The sequence below is a fragment of the Lepisosteus platostomus genome, chromosome 8, assembly GCF_059453375.1.
Source record: "Lepisosteus platostomus isolate fLepPlt1 chromosome 8, fLepPlt1.hap1, whole genome shotgun sequence".
Taxonomy (NCBI): Eukaryota; Metazoa; Chordata; class Actinopteri; order Semionotiformes; family Lepisosteidae; genus Lepisosteus; species Lepisosteus platostomus.
In genome coordinates, this window is record NC_142618.1 from 6705981 (window position 1) to 6728642 (window position 22662).

Below are 22662 nucleotides of genomic sequence, written 5' to 3' on the forward strand. Positions count from 1 at the left end.
TGAGGTATGAGCTTAAACAGCTCTTGTATCACTGTGAAAATGAAAATTGGCTTCCATGGGTCTTGATGAAAGCACTACTGCCATGAAAGGACATCAATTTAAATTTAAACAACTTGAGAAATTATGACTATTAGACAACAGAATCAAGTATTAGAAACAAAAGATAAACATGAATCGTTCCAAAAGGGCATTTTTAAAATTAAAATACGTCTGTAAGAGACCTATCTTGAAAAGGCACTTGAGAATTGTCCCAAATCTTAAGTCATATTAAATACTTAAGGCTACTAGATTTTCTTAGATCCATGTAAAATGAAAAAGAAAAAGAAAAAGTTGATATTTAGTTAAATTTTCATCCACAATAAATAATGTTCTCATATCAACACGGTTCAGGCACTACTATCCTCATCTTCACGGTACAATAGGTGCTTGTTAAATCTTGTTAAGTTAGTACATTTTCAGTCACAGTCTCAGTCCATTATACTGTATATGTTAGAGGTTATGTCTAAATATAATCTTTGCTCTTTAGATCAGGGTCTGGTTTTCATTCTAGCCCAGCTTAATTACCTAATTGAAGCCTTAATTGAACTACAGTAACCAGTTGCTTGACTGGAACATTCGCAAGTTTTTAATAAAAAGTTTCTGACTTTTTGTTACATAACCTTTGAGTGCAAACGCCTTAACCAGTGTCCATACTGTACGTCTGCCCAGATCTCTCTAAAAAAATGCTGTTGCAGTCAATTAACCATGTATGGGCCTCTGAGATTGTCCAACACACAATCATATGATCTGACATGATCAAGAGCTGAAAATAATCAAATAGTTAAAATGAATCCTGTTATCAAGTCAATTAAGAGTTCAACAGTATAATTGAGAGTTTGGAACCAAAACCAAGAGAAAAGTGAGGCTCCAAGACCAGGACTGGGAATCCTACTTTAGAGCCAGTACTCGTTCCAGGGAATTAGATGACTTTCTCCGCTGACTTTGAACCCAACACTCACTTGAAATTCTTTGTTGTCTTTTCAAACACCTCACATTCAGATGTGGCTGTAAAATTTGAATACAAAGTTGTACCACAGGTGGCAAGCAAATGTGATAAATAACAAGAAGCAAACTATATAAATGCTGAGGTTACACTAACAAAAAATGGTTCCTGAAGAAGGCTCCACAGCCGAATTTTAATAATATTTTTTAAGTAGTTCAGGTGGGGAGCTGCGTCAGCATGCGTAGGCTGTAAAGGAAAAAGTACAGGTTTATTCCATGCTGAAAAGAGAAGAAAGAAAACATATCGTTTCGGTTGTGGAGCCTTCTTCACGTGTGAGAAAGACAGGGCAGACAGCAAAGATTAAAGAGCACAGGAGAACAAAAGCTGGGAGGTTGGAGGAGGAGGGAGAAGGGGAGAGGCAGAGAGGCCACTCAGGTGGTGTGAAGCAGAGAGAGGTAAAGAGAGGTGTGAAGTCGAAACCTGCATGTGACTAGAGAAGATTTCCCAAAAACAAGTCTGTCATTGAGAGAAATGGGAAGGTGTGAACCAAGTTTCAGGATAATTTTTGTTTCTGATGTCTTTCTGCTATGGGAGTTGAGAAACCCTTCTTTGAGAATGCAGACTGGGAGATCAGTGTGATCATGGCCGTCTGAGGTGAAATGAGAAACTATGGGCTTGGAGAAATCTTTCATCTTCACAGCCCTAACATGTTCTCTGAAGTTGTCTCCTAGTCTCCTTCTGGTTTCCCCAACATAGATAGCTGGGTATTTCCTGCAAGAGATAAGTAAATGAGGTTGCTGGAGGTACGAGAGGTCACCTGGGAGATCCGGAATTGTCCTGAGGGGCCTTGAATGAGTGTGGTGTTAGATATGTACTTGCAGGTGTCACAGCGAGCTCTGTTGCAGGGGAAAGTCCCTGGTGTAGATGATTGTTGAGGGCAGTCAAGGGAGCTGTGTGCAGATAAGGTGGTCGACGATATGGGATGATGGGGCGGTCAGAAAAGAGTGCCTCAGTGGAGGGATCATCCTGTAGGATGGAAAAGTTGTCGTTAATGGTCCTTGGGATAGAAAATGTGTTAGGGTGGAAGGGAAGCACCAAAGGAATGCACTTGTTAAGCGGGGGTTCCTGATCGAGTTGATGGTACGGGGGCTATTTTTGGCCCGGAGGAGGGCCCTGTCAATAACATGGGTGGGTTATCCTCTGTTGATGAAAAAGGAGTGCATTTTGAGTGCTTGGTTCTGGAAACCCATGTCATCACTGCAGAGTCGTTGTCGCCAAAGGAACTGTGAAAAAGGGAGAGAGTTTTCAGTGTTTTTGGGGTGAAAGTACTATGGCAATACTATGGCGAACCAAACTATAAATCAGCTAAAGATATCTCTAAATGATTTAAAGATACCTATAAAAAGACTTCATATAGATATATTTAATTTGAAATCTCTAAATGATTTAAAGATATCTTCAACTTCTTGGGGCGGAGCGGTGGCTCTGTGGCTAAGGATCTGTGCCTGTGGCTGGAAGGTTGCTGGTTCAAATCCTGCAGCTGGCAGAGGAATCCTACTCCGTTGGGCTCCTGAGTAAGGCCCTTAACCCCATCTGCTCCAGGGGTGCTGTACAATGGCAGACCCTGCACTCTGACCCCAGGCTCTCTCCCTATCTGTATGTCTCATGGAGAGCAAGCTGGGGTATGTGAAAAGATAATTCCTTATGCAAGAAATTGTAAAGGGTTAATAAAGTAATGTTAAATTAAAAATACATTCAGAGATATCTCTAAATGAGAATTTGACTTGCCATACAAACACAGCTTACAAGAGCTCAGAGATGAGTTAGTAAAGGAAGTTGAATGTTAATTAATTTTATTTATAGTTTGCTCAGCAAAATATGTTTGAATATGAATTTCCAAAAACTCAGACAAAAGACTCAGTACTGCCTAAGAAATCGAAAATGGAACCTTTAAAATATCCATACACCAGCACTACAAAATTATTAGCTAACTATTAGTTAACTCTCCTAGATTTTGTCATTTTGAAGCTGGCGGGGGGAGTCTTAGTGGGATCTACCACATTTAAAAACCAATAAAGTGAGAGTTACTGTCTGTTCTCTAGGGCACTGGCTGTAGGCCTTGACCACAGGCAAGCTGCTTGGCTCCGTGTTACAGCTGAAACAGCAGCAGCTGCTGTTGGCAGATCCCCACTGGAATGTAACCACAATACACTGATTCATACAATCTGCTACTTCTGCTCTGCTTCATATAACTTATTTATACACTGCACAAATAATAAGGATAAACCTTGAAATAAGCATAAAATAACCAACCTAAATAGGTCAAATGTTTCACAAGGTAAGCATATGTTTTTTGCATTTCGAGTGGACAGTGATTTAGAAAGAGGTCTGAATTTTTAAATGAATCAGTTAATGAATCAATTAATTAAAATCTATACACCTTCTGCATGCATATTATTTATTTCTAACACAAATACTTTGTATTCTGTGAAGACACTCCTAGCCTTCAGACACTCCATTCCAGACAAAGCTCAAGCCAGTAGCATTGAAAAAGCCGGGGTCACCCAGTGACAAGCCATCCGTGCGATGTATGATGACAATATTACTACCAGCTCGACTCCTGATCTGGTCAGATCCCAGCAGGTGTGCAAGGTTAGGCCTGGTCAGTACTGGGACAGAAGACAAGGAAAACTGGGTTGCTCCTGCAAGTGATGCTGGTGATCCAGAAGGTGGCGCTCTTTCCTTGGGTCTACATCTCCAAACCACTTCCCCATTTTGGTGCCATCCTTTGGATAAGACAATGGATTTTAAGCCTGAGCATCACATCTAAATTCCTCTGTGGGATTGTTCAATGTGGCCTTCCTTAAATTCTGCCTTAATTGAATTGGTGCAGTAATGGACTTATCTACCAAACAGCAGTGAAGTTACATTGCTGGATCATATTGTCCGCTGCCCTTTAGCCAGGTGGATTCTGGGGTGAGTGAAGCGCTTTGGGAAACTTTGGAATGGAAAGCATTTCATTAATGTCATGAAGAATTTGGTATTATTATCAGAAAGCCATCTTGTACTGCTGCAGCAAGCCAGAGAGAGCAAGACAAGGCTGAGAACGCATGACTGATCTCACACTGGCCAGAATGCCAGTCCATTGCAGGAGACTCCCCTCCCCCCTCCCCCAAAAAACTGTGCAAAGCTTGGTTTGAAAATAAAAGCTTAGGGGGGCTGCAAAGGAGAGGAAGCCATTCAGCCTATTTTGCTACTTGCTACCAAGCACCAAAATATCACACAGCTACTTTTTAAAAGATCCCAGAAATGTGTCAGTAAAACATACTGTACATTCGTGAAGGGAAGATGAATCTCTGTATAAGCCAGGAAACATGAAACAAATAGGAAAGGCTTTTAATTTCAGATTTTATTACAATATTTCGTATTTAATAAGTTTGCAGGGGTGCTGCAGTGGTGAGCATTGCTGCCTTGCAGCGCTGGGGACCTGGGTTCAATTCCAAACCTCTGGTGCTGTCTGTGTGGACTTTGTATGTTCTCCCCATGTTCATGTGGGTTTCCTTGGGGTGCTCTGATTTCCTCCCAAAGACATACTGGCAGGTTAATTGGAGGACACAATATTGTAACTGTGTATACAAACAGAAAAGTGATTCTCCCAGTTTATCGCCTGGTTGTCGCACTGGCTAAAAACCTGCCCAAATGACAGAGTCAGGGCAGATCACTATAACGAATGGCACAAGCCAAAAAAAAAATCCAAATTCAAATTGTGTGGTTGAACACAAGACAGGTCTTTACCATTGCCATTCTCTAGCACACTATCACGAACACCTGCAGCTCAGGAAAGCAAGCTAAAGTGAGACAAGTTAACAATTGGTTAAAAGCCAAGTCCAGCAAAGGGAGGGTGTAGATTTATGAGGGCAAGTAGCTGGGTTTCACCTGAACTGGAGGGACATTGACGCATTTGGCAGGCGTTAGGAGGAAGGCAGTGGAGGGGTATTTGAAATGTGGAGCTGGGGGGAGGGGCAGGCCAAATTTTGTGGAAATGGAGTGTGTCCAGGAAAACAGCAATATTAACATTAGGAATATAGCTAATACAACAAAAAACTCATGATACAGAAAACGTTTCACCATAAAATCAGAAAAAGAAGACTCAGAGGAGGGGCAAGACATTGTTCCCCATTTTTATCAAGGGAGAAGGCAGGAAAGAGTGAACCCGGGGTAAAAGGGGGGAGGACATGGGGACAGTCTGAGGCCAGGCGGCGCGGATCGATATGATTACAGTATGCGTTAGTGTTTACACCGCTAAGTGATGAGGAATTCCGCAGTGGAGGGAGGCGGCAGCACGTTTTCGTAGGAAACGTTATTTGACAATACACACTAAGCCAAGTACCGTGAATGACAGCACGTTCTTTCATTTCTCTTCACCTTCACCGAAGGCACTAGCAGAGAGCTTCATACCCTCGCCACTCACTGTGACAGCAGTCGTTTTGAAATGAAAGAAAATTAATTGACAGAACTCGTAGAGAATGTGTTGCTGCGCAACGGGTGTGACCAGTCCCGCTGTACCTGAGTCGGTATACAGCGCAAACGCACGCGTATTGCGATTTAAAAAAGTTTTCTGAAAATCCAATTGCGTTAAAGCCAGTTCACCAATGCTTTTTTAAATACGCGTTATAGCAGAAATAATTTTACTCTGAATTGGTCATGCTTAAAAACTAAGTGGCAATAAAACCATATTATTATTATTATTATTATTATTATTATTATTATTATTATTATTATTATTATTATTAGAGGCTTGTGTGGAATCTGACACAGTAGTTATGATATCAGTAGTGTTACAGACGTTTGGATAAACAAAGACAATGGGGAGTACAGGGTTGACAACACAAAAGATGAAAAGACACATTAGAGATATTTTAGACATCACAGATCTTTAAAAATGAATGACTGAGCCCTAGCAGGGTTAAAATGAGAAGGAAAATAACAAGGATGATAAAGCAGGGATTCGTTCTGGCGACCAGGATTGAACACAAAGGTAAAAAACATCTCCATGACAACTTTAGTAATGCCTTTGCTGAAGATGATGCTGTAATGTTGTTTTTTTCTATTCATTAAACGTTGTGGATTTGGAAAGCTTAGGAAATTGTAAAAAATAAGATAGGACTAACTTAACATGGTAAATTATTGATAACAGAATAATGGCCAACGAAGATGCATTGTGTATCCAAGCTCCTATAATACCTTGTAGTGCACACAGAATTCATGGTCCTAAGGATGTTCAATCACTGAGGTGAGCTGATTAGAATAATAACTGTGGGATGTGGGGTATTTTGGTGAACGAACTAGTCATATCAGATCATACAGCCCTCTTTGACAAAATAAAATAATACCCGTTACATGTCTGTTTTAAAGAAAATAATTAATAATATTATAAACAACTGAATATTATTTTATTTCAGCATTTCACTAGGGTAAACACACCAATTATCTGTAAGGAAGATATTTCATAATGGTAAGGACAGACCAGGTTCTTTACATAACTCTTTAGTTACCACAAACGAAGATACTACAGTTTTGTCTGTGATATCTGAGGATAACATCAAAATAAGATCAGATAACTTGGAAATACTGAAAAACAAAAGATTGTCGTGATCTGTTATCAGTTTTAATAGTGGCTTGAAAATATTTATATCACTCATTTAAAAAGTTATTAGCAGGCATTTTTCACCAGTCTGTGAAACCAGGCAGTTGAAAGACTGGATACTGAACAATATAGTGCAGATATATACAGGATGAAAAAAAACAATTCACCATTTATAGCAGAAACACATTATTTAGGTAATTGATAAGTTATTATCAGAAAAATGACATCATTTTGTAGAAGTGGTATATAGAGCAGAAATAAGTAAATTCATTATTCAATAAATCATTAACATTTGTCATCAACAGGGCTGATCAACACAGGATTGTGAAAGTCACAGGCTAGTAGTGTGTGTGGCCATGATACAAGCTGTGCATTTGCAGTGCATGCTTTGCTCCAAGTTGCAGGCTGCATGTCTCGTAGGATTCTTCTTCCTTTCCCAAAGAAGCCAAAAAGGCTTGTCTGTTCTCTGAACTCTGGATGCCAAGCATCATCCCACAGATGTTCAATGGTCTTAAGTCTGGTGAGTAGGGCATCCGTGATATACAGTAACTCTCACCTCACAAGAATAATGTTTCTTTATTAGCCCTATACAATTTATTGCATTAGGAATTCATCTTTTCACTTACCCCAGTTTGCTCTCCATGGAGACACAGACAGGGAGAGAAGCTTGGGGTCAGAGCACAGGGTCAGCCAGTTAGGGTTTGCTCAGAGGCCCAACAGAGTAGGATTCCTCTGCCAGCTGCAGGATTTGAACCAGCAACCTTCCAATCACAGGCACAGCTTCTTAGCCACAGAGCCACCGCTGTTACACAACCATGTTATCTTGCTAGGATGAGCCAGAAGGATTGGCTGCAATTGATTGCCAGGACTTGATCGATCTAGCAGTTAGATGGCCATCAGTCACTTCAACAGATTCTGTAGGGACTACAGACCCTCTTAGATTCCCTCTTAACACCCTTCCGCCTTTTGGTCTGTTGTATGCGACAACCAACATATTATTCAGCACCTCCCCACCATACTTTTCAGACTTCCATCAGGATGGCCAACACAAAACTGTGCTTCATCACTAAAGAGGAAGAGATGGAAAGATATGAGTAAATCTAGGGATTACAATATTGTTCTTCACCCCAGCTGCTCCTTTGAATAGGATGATGTATATTATTAACTTTTTACAAACAAGTGTAAGCTTTCTTTGTGCTGTATATATTTTTTTCGGCTTTATAGTATATACAGTAATATACCCTCATAAAATAAAACAACTCTGTGTTAGTCGTTGAATACAGAGCTTGAAAGCATACAGCACTTTTAATGCTGTTTAAAAGGTACAGAATGCGGTTTGGGATTTTTTTAAATCAAAGTTTCAGTCCAGTGCCTTGCAAAATGATTCAGACCCTTGCAGAGTTTTCACATTTTGTTGCTGCATACGAATTACGTTAACGGATAATTCAGTGCCCTCTGTCTGTGTGCAATAATAGTGGTTTGCATGAATAAAAACACAGCTCACTTTGAGGTTCAGTCAGGTAGTGATTCACATGCTAAGATTCAACTATGAAGACTAAGGAGCTTTCAAAACAGTTCTGGTATAAAGTTCTATAAAAGCACAAATCATGAACAGGGCAACACACCATTTCATTTTCTGAGCATGGTGGAGTCAATCATTAAAAAGTGGAAAGACCAAGACGTTGGCTAGGTCAGGCTGTCCCTCCAGACTGAGCAGTCGGGTAAGAAGGAATCTGGTTAGGGGCACCACCACGAGACCAACAGTGACTGTGAAAGAGTTGCAGAGTTCAGTAGCTGAGATAGAAGAAAAATGTCCATGCGGCAACAATATTCTGGATGCTTCATAAAGGAGACTTGTGTGGAACTGAACAAAAATCCTCAGAACTCACACAAGGGGTTTGCAACAAAAGCTCCTAAGTGATCGCAAATATGGCAAAAGGCGCTGTGATTAAAGAAGGGAAAAATTGAACTTTTGGGTCTTAATGCAAGGCAGTACATGACACAGAGCCAGCATAATGCAGCACTGGTTAAGCATGGTGCTGGCAGCATGATGTTACAGCCCTGCTTCTCATCAGGAGGGATTGGGAAGCTTGTCAAGACTGATGGAAACAGATGGAGCAAAGCACTGGTGAATCTAAGAGGAAAAAATGCTCCAGACCTAAAACAACAATTCACCTTCGACAGGACGGTGATCCAAAGCACAACCTCAAAGCTGCACAGGAGTGACTTGAATTCTTTTGAGAATCAGTAGCACAACCTGAGAACTGCTCTCCATAAACACTGGAGAGCTGAGAAAATCTGCCAAGAAGAATGGGCAAAACTAAGCTAATGTGAAGAGTAGGTAGAGAGAATTGTCTATAATAACATTCTGCTAAATGTCCAACTCAATGAGGGCCTGTCATCTAGAAAATAAACTGGTAAAGCTTCTATAGTACTAGTCAGGTATAGGAGCAGGACTCTTCAGCCTTTTCATTCAATGTGTAGGGTTCTAGAGTATTAATAAAGAAATAATCACTTGCTGGTACCACAGTAAATTTCACAAGTGCCAGTATCTTCACTTTTAATGCTTAATAAGATATTTTTCTGCTTTCAGAGATCCAAAGAAACAGACATAATATGAGCAAGTGTAATTTAAAAGATTAAAGAGACATCCAGAGAGGATAGTGAAAAATACTGTATATTCATCACATTGATTCATCCCCTGATGTATAAATAAGAGTAACCTTTTCATTTTATTTTAGACTCATAACCTTTTAAATGTGTTACTGTATTTTATTTTAGTATATGCTCCTTAAAAGTATTTTTTTTCCTATGGATACTTATATTTATAGTGTAGTTTTCATAAAACAATATCACTATAATGCAATATTATTTGCCTTCAGAACCATTCATAATATGGTATATTATTTATATATATATATTTATATTTCACCACCAAAATGCCTACCTTCTGTAATGTCCAAATATATATAAAAAATAAACAGCTCAAAAGTATGTAGGATTATTCAAGTTCAATTAAAAGATTGTGAGATACTGTATAATGCAGTTTTCAGTATGTAGGCCAGTTTCTAATTTGTCATTTAAAAATCACCTTTTCTGTAATAATTTGAATTAAGATTCACATGACTGTTATAGTCTGGTCCAGTGGGTTCATTCCTTGGGTGCTATCTGCACAGTGTGTGTGTATGTTCTCCCTATGTGCACGTGGGTTTCTTCTGGCTGCTCCTGTTTCCTCTCACAGTCCAAAGACATAATGGTATGTTAACTGGCTTGATGTAAAAATTGGCCCTGGTGTGAGTGTGTGCGTGGTTGTTTCAGGACCCTGGCTACCATAGTTGGTTGAACTGGATAAGCAGTTACTGAAAGTGATGATAATCGATAAGACGGTTACAAAGCATTATTAATTGAAAATTAATAATTAAAAATTGAAAGCCTTTCAGATACAAAATGACTTCAGCTCAGACGCAGAACGCATTAGCCAACCTGGGAAGATATTTTTTGCTTTGAACCTGAAAAGAGACAGCAGAGAATTCAGAATCTGTCAAGTTGCACCCTCTGGTGGAAAAGTCGTGTGTTTTTAAAATGTTCCCAAGTGCTCACCTTTGCCTTTCAAAGTCATCAAGATCTCCTGTAAAAATTTCACATCTGACACATATTTGAAAGAAAAAACTTAAGTGGCCTGTTTTTAAACTTAAAAACAGGCCACGTGAATTAACATGCATTTGATTATATTCAAATGTATCATAAAGGCTTCTTGATTTCTGATTTAGTAGTTTTTCAAAGATGTTTGCTAAATGTGAATTCATGCAAATAAGAGATGATCACTTTATTGGCTATATACAATTTTTTGCATTAGGAATTTGTCTTTTCTGCATACCCCAGCTTGCTCCCCATGAGACACACAGGCAATGAGAGAGAGAAGCTTGGGGTCAGAGCACAGGGCCAGTCATTGTACAGCATCTCAGGAGCAGTTGGGGTTAAGGGCCTTGTTCAGGGACCCAATGGAGTAGGATTCCTCTGCTGGCTGCAGGATTAGAACCAGCAACCTTCTAGCCACAAACGCAGATCCTGAGCCACAGAGCCACCGCTCCGCCCCCATGTCGTCACTGCTGCATTTTGGGACATTGGGTAGGGTCCTGTTTTGAATCCAGGGGAATCAAATCCCTGCGAAAACAATTCACAAACAAACCTGTGAATGAGATGCATTAACTGAATTGTTCCAGGACAATCCCCTGTTTTCAAAATCATATGGTTGTTAAGGAAACAAGTTTAATTAAACAGCCTCAAAAGTGTGCACTGAGCTGAATGTAACAACACTTAGATTTCTCACAGCTTCTTCTTTTCAGGAGTGTGGAATTCTCTCAGTGGTTTAAGACACTTATTCAAAGCTACAATAACATTGGTAAGATGTTGAATATAATTGACATGTTTTGGCCTCAAGCTACCTTGATAAATTAAGTATAAAGTGACCAGAAAGATCTGACGTGAAACTCTAATTAAATGTTTTACCTGCTATTTCTGAGAAGACATCAGAGGTTAAAAATTCTTATTTAGTTCTAGAAAGTACTTTGATAGGTTTTTTGGGAAGGTCAAATCTTGAAAATCTATATCAAACCTTGTAGAAATGAGAATCAGTTGAAACTGAAAAGAAGGCCTGCTAGAGAGAGTCCTTCAGATGAGACATCAAATTGAGATCCTGACTCTCTGTGGTCATTAAAAATCCCAGGGTGTTCTCGAAAAGAGTGGGGGTGTTACCCTGGTGTCCTGGCCAAATTTTCCATTGGCCTTTACCAATCATGGCCTCCTAATAATCCCCATCTATGAAGTGGCTTCATCACTCTGCTCTCCTCCCCACTGACAGCTGATGTGTGGGGAGCGTTCTGGAGCACTATGGCTGCCGTCGCATCATCCAGGTGGGGTTGCACATTGGTGGTGGTGGAGGGGAGTCCCCATTACCTGTAAAGCGCTTTGAGTGGAGTGTGCAGAAAAGTGCTATATAAGTGTAAGCAATTATTATTAATAATTATTATTCTGTTGCTTATAGTATGCAACGTCCATGAGCATGAGATCTGCAATAAGTAGCTGTTACCATGGGAACACTGTCAGCATGCATGAGCGCCTGTTTTTTTACGTGCATAAATACAGATGACACAGCAGGCCCCTCTGCTAAAACACAGGTCAACTCATTTAAATAAGGTCAACTCGTTTAAGATTAAAACAATCAAAATGCTCAAAATCAAAAGCAGAGAAGAAAAATGAGTGCTCTTTAAACAGTACATACACTGCATCTGCCACTAGTGTATATCCCCTTTACCCCCTGTGGTCACCAGGACATTCCTCATTCCATCAAAGTGATTGATCCGACAACAATAACCCACAACCCTTTGCCTATAATGTTGCATAAAAAGATCCTCCCCCAGCCTGAGGTATGTTGTTGATTTCTTGCTAACCATTAAGGTGAAATATGAATTTAACACATCAGATTCCTATTCTAATTCTGGGCTGCCTGTTGTTCACCTCATTTAAATGTAAGCATTCTTGTCTTTACAGATGACTTTTGCCATGAAAAGGTTTCCAGTGGTCAAGCAAGCTTCCTTCAGCACACCTCATCCTTAGACATGTGTTGTTTTAATGGATTAACACTGAAAGTTCTTTACCTTGAAGTAGACAAGATTCCTGAGAAGACAACATTTTGTTCTTCCAGTTTTTGCCAAGCTGCTTGAAATTGTTGCAAATGGAAAATGTGTATTTTATGTCAAGGTCAAGGTTTTGACATAGATAACAGCAACTGGACTGTCACCTGCCTTTGCTTGAGGCTGACACTAGATGATAGCAGCCACTGCAGCTCCAGACAAGGTTGGTGTTTCAGGGTCTGTAATGAACATCCCTGGCACAGAGCTTCTTTAAACAGAGTCACCAGACTTTACCACATCTCTTTTTGCATTTTCAGCAAGACTGGCATTGTTTGTAGTTGGAACCAATATCTGACTTTCAGGTTCTGCTAGGGTAATGTCTTCGAATCAGTTGTCTCGAGTTTCCAAGTCTTCATTGTCTGTTTCCACATCCTGGAACTGAGCAAATTTGCTTGGTAACAACTGATGCTATGTGAGGTTGTTAGGAAGTGCTGTTGAATATTATCTCTTTTCAACACCTGGGGCAGCTTTTCTCCCTCAGCTACTCTGATGATCCAGGCTGCACACAGTACCTCCCTGCCTGTTGAGTTAGCCAATCCTGCAGTTCTTGGAGCGGTCTCAGTTCCTTTCATTCTTTCTGTAGTGCATGAACTCTTTCCAGGATCTTGTGGCTTTTGTGGAATAGATGTAATCTGGCTGTTGGGTTTCATCCAGGATGCTTCACATGTTGCACAAATTACAAACCTCTTTAAAGCAAACATGTTTAGTGTTTGGTCCTACATTGATCCAAAATAGTCCAAATAGTTTTCTGAATGGTGTCAAAGTACTAGCTGTTGCTCTACAGCTGCCTAAATGCAGTCTACTGAACCAATATCTAAAATATTATTGGATCCAATTATTTGCCAAAAAAATATTTTTTTTTCAGAATTATTCTGTGATTTTTATCCACTGTTAAACCCAGTTCTTGAGTACTTTATTCTATCATTTTCTTTCTTAGTTAAGGAAGACAGACTGAGGAAAAATCAGCAGATGGCAGTGTTTGATAATATTTGTTATCTATGCTACCAATTTGTAAAACTGTGTTTTAGGAATTTTATTTTACTTTCTCAGATAACTTCTCATTGAAAGGTATGGGCTCTACAAAAATATTATGTCATAGTAGTCGAAACATCTAAAGAAAATGGATAGATTCTACTCATTTCTATCTAAAGAGAGCAACTGTAATTTTCTCACTAATAATGTTCTATGCGATGAAACAGCAATTCAGTAAAACTTTTAGCAAAAGTTTCACTATTGTTGCCTTTAGTTAAAATCCTTAGTTAATAATTTGTTAAAAATAGCAGTTGTAACTATTTAATATTAGTCAATAATATCTTCTGTTAACACAGGGAGAGCTATACAACATTGTTTTTAATTCTACAAGTTGACTCAAAAGTGTTTTCTGTTATTATTCTTTTGCTTTGTTTGCTCTTCATTACTGTAAGTGCAGTTTCTGCATAAATACTTTATTATATGTTTATTTTTAATAAGTAATTAAGCTTCTGTTTAGTGTAAGAATTTTGACAATTTTCCAATATTTTAGTTTAGAAGTTAAGCAACTGACAGTTCAAATGTATAATGCAGTTTTGTACATGAAGGCCTTTTTCTGCTATACTGAACAATACTGCATTGGTCTATAGGAGTAATACAGCATCTTCAGCATTATTTATTTGGATAACTGCGGTTACTAAAAGTACAAAACAGCATAAGACAATCAAATTAAGTGTTTGTCATAGATGCTAATTTATAACTAATAATAAAAAAGAACAAGGAATTTTTACACTCAACACCAAAGTGGAATGTCAGAACCTTTCAGATTTTCATATTATGTTAATTTAATTTAACGTTATGTTAATTATTTAGCATGACATTATAAATAAGAGTGAATGCTCCTTATCCTAGATAATCAACCAGATTTTGGACTGTATTTAAGGGATAGCAGCTCTCCTGGATGCTGGAGATGTAAGAAAATACATTAAAAAGTTATACTGTATGTTCATTGAAGAAAATTTTGTAATTCTTATAATCACTTTTTTCATATGGTAAATGTATGGCCATATTTAACTTAAGAATCCAAGCAGTATGGTCTGCAATAATTGAGGAGAATGTATAATATATATTTCAATTACTGTTTTTTTCAGAATTGCTAGGATTGTTTTACTTCTGTTTATACTAGCGCAATAAAACTCAGTTTCACAATGTCAAACATCATTGGAGATAACTGTGTCTGAACCATACCAGAAGAGATATTCCTGCCTATGTCAGTGGAAATATGGTATGTAATAATCTGGAGACTATACATTTGTAATGTGCACCTGCACACAAATGTGTCATTCTAGCAGTGGAGTGCAGTAACCGCTGCCAAGGCATGCATTGGGGGGAATGCTACATGTTATTTTAGTGTCCAAAAGATGGCATTTCCTTCAGGCCAGGAAGTCTTAATGCTCTCTTTTATTACTTGCTCTGGATCAGCAACATACAGTCGTTCATACAGCTTGATGACCAAAAATATCATACATGATTTCAAGTGACATTTAGCAAAAGATGGCATCATTTTAGTATGACATATTTTGATTTAAATTCTGCACTTCAAAACATATATCCAAGAATCTGACACATTTTATTGGTTCCCCACAATATTTGATGAAAGTGTTTCATACACACGTCCATCCCTCGATGGTTTTATTGAAGAGAAGTTCAGGTGGAGGTTCACTTCTTATTTCTCACTTCCACTTCCCTACACATAACAGCTTCATGGCAGAACACAATGCTGCACATACCTTTTCTAGCACTCAGCAGTTTGCTTTGTCATGGACAGATGTGTTTCACATGTTGCTGGGACCTTACCTTCATCACCTCCATCTCCAACAAAGACAAGACCGGTGTCATGTTCTTGCCTCTTCAGCCTCAGCTCTTCCCTGAAAACAAGCAGCTCTATTACCACCATGCTGTCTGTGTTTTTCATTCAGTGCCCCAGAAACTGAAAAACTGCGGCAGTTTTGTCTCCCCTTTTACCTTCACTTCTCTCTATTTCAAATCCTACCAGCTCCACTCTTCTTTCTTGCGCTTTTTTCCCATATGTGGTCGTGCGTCCAACCCACCACATGTATGAGCTCAGTCTATATCTGTTGGATTGTCGCTTCCATCTCCCAAATCATTTTTTTGCTGTCCATGCAGGAGCCCCCAGTTACTGAATCTTAAATCTCCCCATGGATTCAAGGTCATGGCGTCAGTCTACACTAGAATCAGATCTACTTGTTCAGAGATAATGCAGTCCCTAGTGCTCGGGCCTAAGCTGCAAAAGTGGTGCGTTCCCCCATTCACTCCACATCTGGTGTCCAACTGGTATGGTGTCAGCCCTCCTCTCTTCCCCTCCCAAAGATCCAACCACATATGTAGCTGTTCTTCTTAAGGAGCTTCAGCTTGGAATATGTTCTCATCTTATCTATTTTGTCCGGACAGCCTCAAAAAGCAGTAGCTTTCTTCCAGCTTCCACATCTTCTAGGTCACTACAGCACCCTGCCCACCAAAGAGTTCCAAACGCAAGCTAGCCAATGCTGCTAGCTGCTGACAGGTAGAACTCTTTCTGCTTTCTAGTCAAGCTACAGTAGCAGCAGTATTGCGGGCAGCCCTGCCCTCCACAGAATTCTAATCTTAAGACAGATGTGCTAGGTCCGTTCACTTATTTGATCAAACAAGCTCGAACCTGCATCATATGTGCTTTTCATTTATTCCATGCTACACGCGCATTCTGTCTGTTTCCAGCAGAACTACAATTGAACTGACTTGCTCTTAGATCAGTGTTTGAAATTAAGGTTGGTATTTTGCAGATTATTCGGGGCTATTTTTGGAAAGTGACAGCACCGTCATTTCCTCAGCCAGATGAGTTAGACAGAAATTCGGGTGGAGGTCAGGTTCTGATCTCACACTTCCAACACATAAAATCTCCCTGGCTGAACACTGAGCTGCGCTCATCTTTTCTAGCACCTCTCCCTCCACCTTCATTCCTTGCATGTGAAGGGGGATGTAACAGGACTGATCTCCAGCCAGCACTGTCAATTCTTTAGCCAGGTGAATAAAATTCAAAGTATTAAGCATGTTATCCCTTCATATTCATCACCTCCTTTCATCGTTATTAGAATTTGACTGAGCAACTGGAACAAATATTATTAGTCCCTCAAAAAACATTGTTTTATATTCTCAAGGTTTAGTAAATCACCTCATATTATTTCTACCAGAACAGCGCACATCATTGTTAATGTATGATGATTACCTTGTATATCCTGGTACAGTAGTGATCAAGATCCTAAGTGCAGACACCCTGAGGACCTGTGTTATAGGAGGTCATGCTAAGGACAGCATTTTTTGTTTGGCTAGGAAGAATATGCCATGCTGTAGCAAAAATAATAATAATAATAAACTTTATTTTATATAGCGTCTTTATATAGGTGGCTTCTCAAAGCGCTTTAAAATCTCTTTATAATAACACACAACATAGTAAGATATATTTAATTCATAAGCAATTCAGAAAAATGTGCTATATAGGAGTGGGGGTAAAGGTTATTGTAAAATAAATATTTTACCCACATTTAGCAATAAAATTTAAATGTAGTCAATGTGTATTTTGAAAGGCACAGGGTAGTATGAAAGCAAATATCTTATTTCTTAGTAAAAATTGTGAGCTGAGGATTCATGCCTTATGTTCATTCTGGCTAAAATAGTGTATTTGCACTAGATTTTGGAAGATGGGAAGGCAGGGTACTGCATTTCCTGGTGCTCACAAACTAAGTTCTGGGCACTTTCTCCTGTGTCATTCCTCTGTAGCCTCCATCTTTGGTTCCCAGGGAAATATAGACATGGTTCAATGAAGCTTACACTTCTTCTTAACCTTCTGAACCCTAGTGTCATACTCACCTTATATTAAGTATAATTTTATGTGGAGAAACTTTGATCTCAGTGTTAAAATAAGATATTTAAATTATCTTTAATGTATCTATTAAATTATATTTAATTTATTATAATTAAATTATCTAAGATTATTTAAATTATTCACTCTACCATAAACCTCATAGAATAAAAGCTACTAAACAGTCTTGAAAGGTATGGATTGTAGTTTGTTGTTTTGTGTACTCAGTTTTCACTTGACCTTACAAAAGAGCTCTTTTAACCTAATTAAAGCAATTATCCTCTTCATATTCCCTCAGAATTCTGAAATTGGGCTCTGTGGATTAGATTGGAGTTGCACACCACTGATTTACATGAAAAGACTCTTTAATTAGATCTGCAGGTCCTTGGAGAGTGATTCCTTACAATGTCTTTAAAGTTACTTTTTTAATTAGATTTCAAATGATATTTTAACACTTTTTTTTAAATTGTGTTGCTATTCATTAAACATATTTTAATGGTATTCAACTTGTGTGTGCATGTTTGCTCCAGTTGATTTTTTGTGGAAGAATTAACTCAAACAAGCTACAGTATCTTCATGCAACCTACAGTACAGTATGTCGTCTTAACTCAACCAGAGTCAGAGGCACAATTCCGGCCACCTGAACCTCTGAGTGATTGTTAAATCCACTGGTTACATTAATATTTATATAGCAATGTTACTGTGTTGTTCATTTGCACAAGCCCTGTTACACTCACTATCGGTGAGGTCCACTGTAGCCTTGAGGATTGCTAAGCATCCTTCTGTTTGATCTGGCCCACATCACTAAAGCAGAACCCTGAATTCAAACCACTATCACAGCAGCACCTTCAGACATCGAAGCGCCAGAGCCCACTTCAGACCTGCTATGCCAAAGGTCTAGTTTTCTTTTCTGGTAGGTTTGAATGAACCTCACCATCCAGCGGAGGTAGCACATTATATTCTCCATTATACTGTACTTATTGAAGCGTGGATGTGATCCAGTCGCATACAGGGTGAAAGACTTAAGAACATAAGATCAGTTACAAACGAGAGCACGACTTTCGACCCATCTAGCTTATTTTGTAGATAGTAGCTAAATTCTCCATCTAGGCATTTCTTAAACAAAGCCAGGGTATCAGTTTCAACCACATGGCTAGGCAGCTTATTCCATTTTACCTCAGCCCTCTGCCTCCTGTTTTCACTTCCAAGTACTGTAGTTTGCACTAGTGCCCTCTGGTTCATGTTTCACTGTTCGTAGTGAAGAAAACCTCTGGGTTGACTTTGTTAATGTCTTTTTAGTATACTTGTATCAGACTCTTCTCGGTCTTCTCTGTTTGAGACTTAAAAGGTTCAAGTCCATCAGCCTGTCAGTGTAAGCCATTTGCTTAAGTTCCTTATGAATCTGCACCAAATATAAACCCATCACAAACTCAGCAGAGCGCAAAGCTGTTTCTTCTATCTCGGACCTAAGGTAATGGCTGAACAAAGCACATTATTCAGTTAAATAAAATATTTAAGTTATTGAAGTTCTAGATAATATATATAGTTACAGAAAATAAGCATGTCATGTGCAAGCAGCAGATCTACACTTGCCATACTGTATATGGCTATTTAGGTTATAATTAAATGGGATAATTTTATTGAAAATTTGTAAAAAAAATACATTTTATTTGGACAGCTATTCATTCACTGACTTGTGAGAAATCAATTGATTATTACCTTTAGAAGGCATAGACTGACACTAACATTAGCAAATACATATTTGGTTTTTTTAGAGTATATTTTTCAGCTTAGACATTCTTTAAGATACGATGCCAATTCTAGGGGCCCTTAAAGTAAAGAAAATAAAAGAAGGTTTATTTTGCCAGAAAAAATATAATCCTTGTGGGATGAAGGGTTAACATTACAGCCGAACGTCCTAATATAACAGACCTGAACCTAGAATTGTGAACATGTCCTTTTTCTAAGATTTTGTTTTTGTAGCATCTACCTCAGTAAGATTCTTGACCGTTTTTCTTATTTATTTTTTAACTTCTGAATGTCATGGCAAAATATCTATTTTCCTATTTTCTTAGTATTGCATTTCTGTATGGACATTGTCTTTGGCTGGTGCAACAGTGAGAGGAAATGTACTGTACGATGCTCCCCCAGTAACAGCCATAGCTCTTTGGAATGCTGAGGTGAAATCTCCAGTCAAATCAAATCAAAGCTGCCAGAGGGGCATTCAGGAGGTAAATAGAAGGTATTGTGCACATTATTTTATATCCTGAACAAAGTATTAAAACAACATTTTAGTCTCACCACACATGCCTCAAAAGGTGATTTTTCACTGTAGTATGCTCTATGTCTGATCCTCAACTTTGATATGTGCTCTAGCTGTGAGTAACAAGTTAGCTTTGGAGAGTTTAGTCTAATCGTTTCGTGTCCTAAGCCTCTTCTTTTTACTCTTCCTCTTGAATGGTTTATATTAGTCACAGTAGGTCAACTGCCACAAATTTCTAAATGATTTTCTCCCTTCTTCTCTTTCTCTCTAAAAAACGTGAGTGAGTGGTTAGGCTGCCAGCTCTAGGCTGCTGCAGCTCACACTGCTTGACTCTCACTAGTCGGACTTTCATCCTTGGCAAACTTGACAGAAACTGTTCTCTCAGCTGCTGATTCTCTTCATAGTTCATGCTGCCTCTCTCTGCTCTGTCTCAAGCTTTCTGCTACTTTTGACTATGGATCACTCTATTCTTCTTTCAAAACTCGCTGACCTACAGTAGGAACTTCTGGCAGTGCTCACACTTGGTTTTCCTCCTGCTTTGCTGATCACGCATACCAGATCCCCTAGCAAGACATTCTCTCCACTGCTGCCCCACAACATACTGTCCTGGGTCCCTAACTCTTCTCTCTCTCTGTGCATTCTTCCTGCGGATCAGGATCATAGTCTGGATCAAATCATAGTCTCTTTTTCTCCAACTAATACTCATGCTTCCTCCTCTATACCTGCCTCAGTCATCTCCTCCTGGATGCACTCCATCGTAAACTCAACTTCTCAAGGTCCGACTTCCTGTTTTTCCATTCCTGTTCCTCCTTTTCTTTTACTCTTGTTTCTGACACCTTATCTCTCCCTCCTCTGCCAAGAACCCCAGCATGACTCTTGACCTCTCCCTTTCACACATTTCTTCTGTGGCCTGAAGCAGGCTGCTTTTTATTCAGCAACATTCATAGATGAGCATTGGATGACCATGTATCATTGTTCAGAAAGGATACCTTACCCAGTACACCAGTGTTGATTTTGCTTAATTTAGTTGAATAAAGATGGACAGCCTCCTGGATCTCTCAAAAGCCAGTCGTGTTTGGAGTGACCAATGTGGAAAGAGCCTTAGAAACTGTTCAGAGAACAGCAAGAATGATTCCTGATCTCAGATGATCAAGTATATACTGTATATTTCACAGAATATTTAATAAACTCATTTTTTATTAAAATAGTGATGCATACAAGGTGTAATGTCGAGTCCTTACTGTAGTACTATAGAGTTAATGCTGTTGCCCTCAAGCTCGGGGAACATGGGTGTGATTCTGGCAAGTCTATGGAGAGGCATTTTAAAAATTCCAAATTGCATAACAAGCAGTCAATTATACAACAGGTATCATCTTCAAACCCATAGCTGGGCAGCTTGTTCCAAACTCCCAGATCCTTTGTGTAAGGACGTGCCTCCTCTCCTAGCTTGGTGGTCTCATCCAGCTGTTTCTTAAAGGAAGCCAGGATCTCGGCTTCAACAACATGGCAACGTGGCTGGTAGCTTATATTATTGATTGTAAATATGCTGCATGTATTATATGTGTAACTGTAGGGTTTGTGCGATGGTGGTTAAACACTCTGCCCATGACGATGGGAACTGAATGGAGAGTCATATACTGTATACACCTACTACGTTCTCACTCTCTCTTCCTGATCTCTCCCTTTTTTTCCTAGTCATGTTATCCTGTAACCAATCAGAAAGCACATTAAAGATAGAGAGGTCTATACAACTCCATAATATTTTAAACGGACTGAGTAAAACAACAATAACAGGACCTAAGCTTACATATATGCAGTATTCATTATACAACTTTATCTTAAATATGCATCATGTCCTGTGCTATTGAAAAGACATGGGTATACTATTTTTTGTACCAATATACAGTACATGCAACCATGTTCATAATAGCTGGTGCCCGCAAGAATTAGGCTGCTTTCACTGTGTGTTTGCTGCATGAGATGTCTTCATTTGTTTTGTTTTCAGCAGACCGCACCGAGTCTTTTGCCATCCAGATGCTTTATATTACCTTACACTGTTTTCACCCTTCATTACATCCCAACTGTTTTCTCCAGAGTATGGAGCTGGATCCTAACACAGTCCATGTGTCCATTTCCTGACCTCCTTCTCAAAGTGTGCCTTCAGAGCATTACACTGATACTGTGATACTTTGTTTAAGTCTTAAATACTTAGCAAACCCTCCTCTATTCCCCTTTAAACATTTAGTACTCTGCCTGGCTGAAGTACAGGGGCCAATAGATTGAAGCAGGCTCATGTCTGCACTCAATATTGTTTATCACCAGCAGCCATATCACCCTGCGACTCACCACTGGCAACCTGTTAAAGCTCAGCAGGTGTGAGCCCGGTCAGTACCTGGATGGGAGACCTCCTGGGGAAAACTAAGGTTGCTTCTGGAAGTAGTGTTAGTAGGGCCAGTAGGGGATGCTCACCTTGTAGCCTGTGTGGGTCCTAATGCCCCAGTATAGTAACGGGGACATGTAAAACCAATGTCATTACAAATCCCGGGGCATTTCTTGAAAAGAGAAGGGGTGTAAAAAAAAATTCCCATTGGCTACCGGACTCTGTAGTTCTGTCCATGTGGAAGGCAGAAAACCCATCTAGGTGTATAGCCAAGACTGTAATACTGGCTGTTAGCCATGTTTAGGTGAAAATAAAAGCACAACATTCTTTAATTTTTCATCGATTTTGTTGTCGAGGGATTGGACATTGGCGAGTAAAATGGTTGGTAAAGTTATTGCGTTCGGTTTTTAGTCTAGTTTGTAGCCCAGCCCACTTACCGCGTTTCCATTTTCATCCTGGGTAAATCATTCACAGTTGTCAACAGTCCGACAAAACAGGACAGAGACACAAGGAAAGAGAAGGAAAGTAACAAGAGGAGAAAGGAAATGAAGAACACAAGACAGAGAAAAGGAACCCACCAGAGGGTCAGGATCATTTGTAAAGACCAGATTGTGATTGAGTGTTTGATCCTTTTTTGATCCTTGTTAAGAGAGCTTACCATTCTGTTGTTTTTAGGAAACTCTGATTTCCTGTATAAAGGATCCCTAGGGTAAAGATGGTCTCGCCTGCTTGCATTTTTAGAATAGGGAGACAGGGTCCCATTCACTTTGTAGGATCTGGATTTAGAGAGATTTAACTCTAGGTTGTATTCT

At 39.2% G+C, this 22662-nt stretch overlaps 1 long non-coding RNA gene across 1 annotated transcript; it reads left to right on the forward strand.

Annotated features, from left to right (window-relative positions):
* Positions 1 to 5212: 5212 nt before the first annotated feature.
* LOC148655566 (uncharacterized) lies at positions 5213 to 14507 on the forward strand. The gene is made up of 2 exons (XR_015941073.1): positions 5213 to 6020; positions 12180 to 14507. It is a non-coding gene; the product is annotated as an uncharacterized LOC148655566 (long non-coding RNA).
* The last annotated feature ends 8155 nt before the right edge of the window (positions 14508 to 22662 follow it).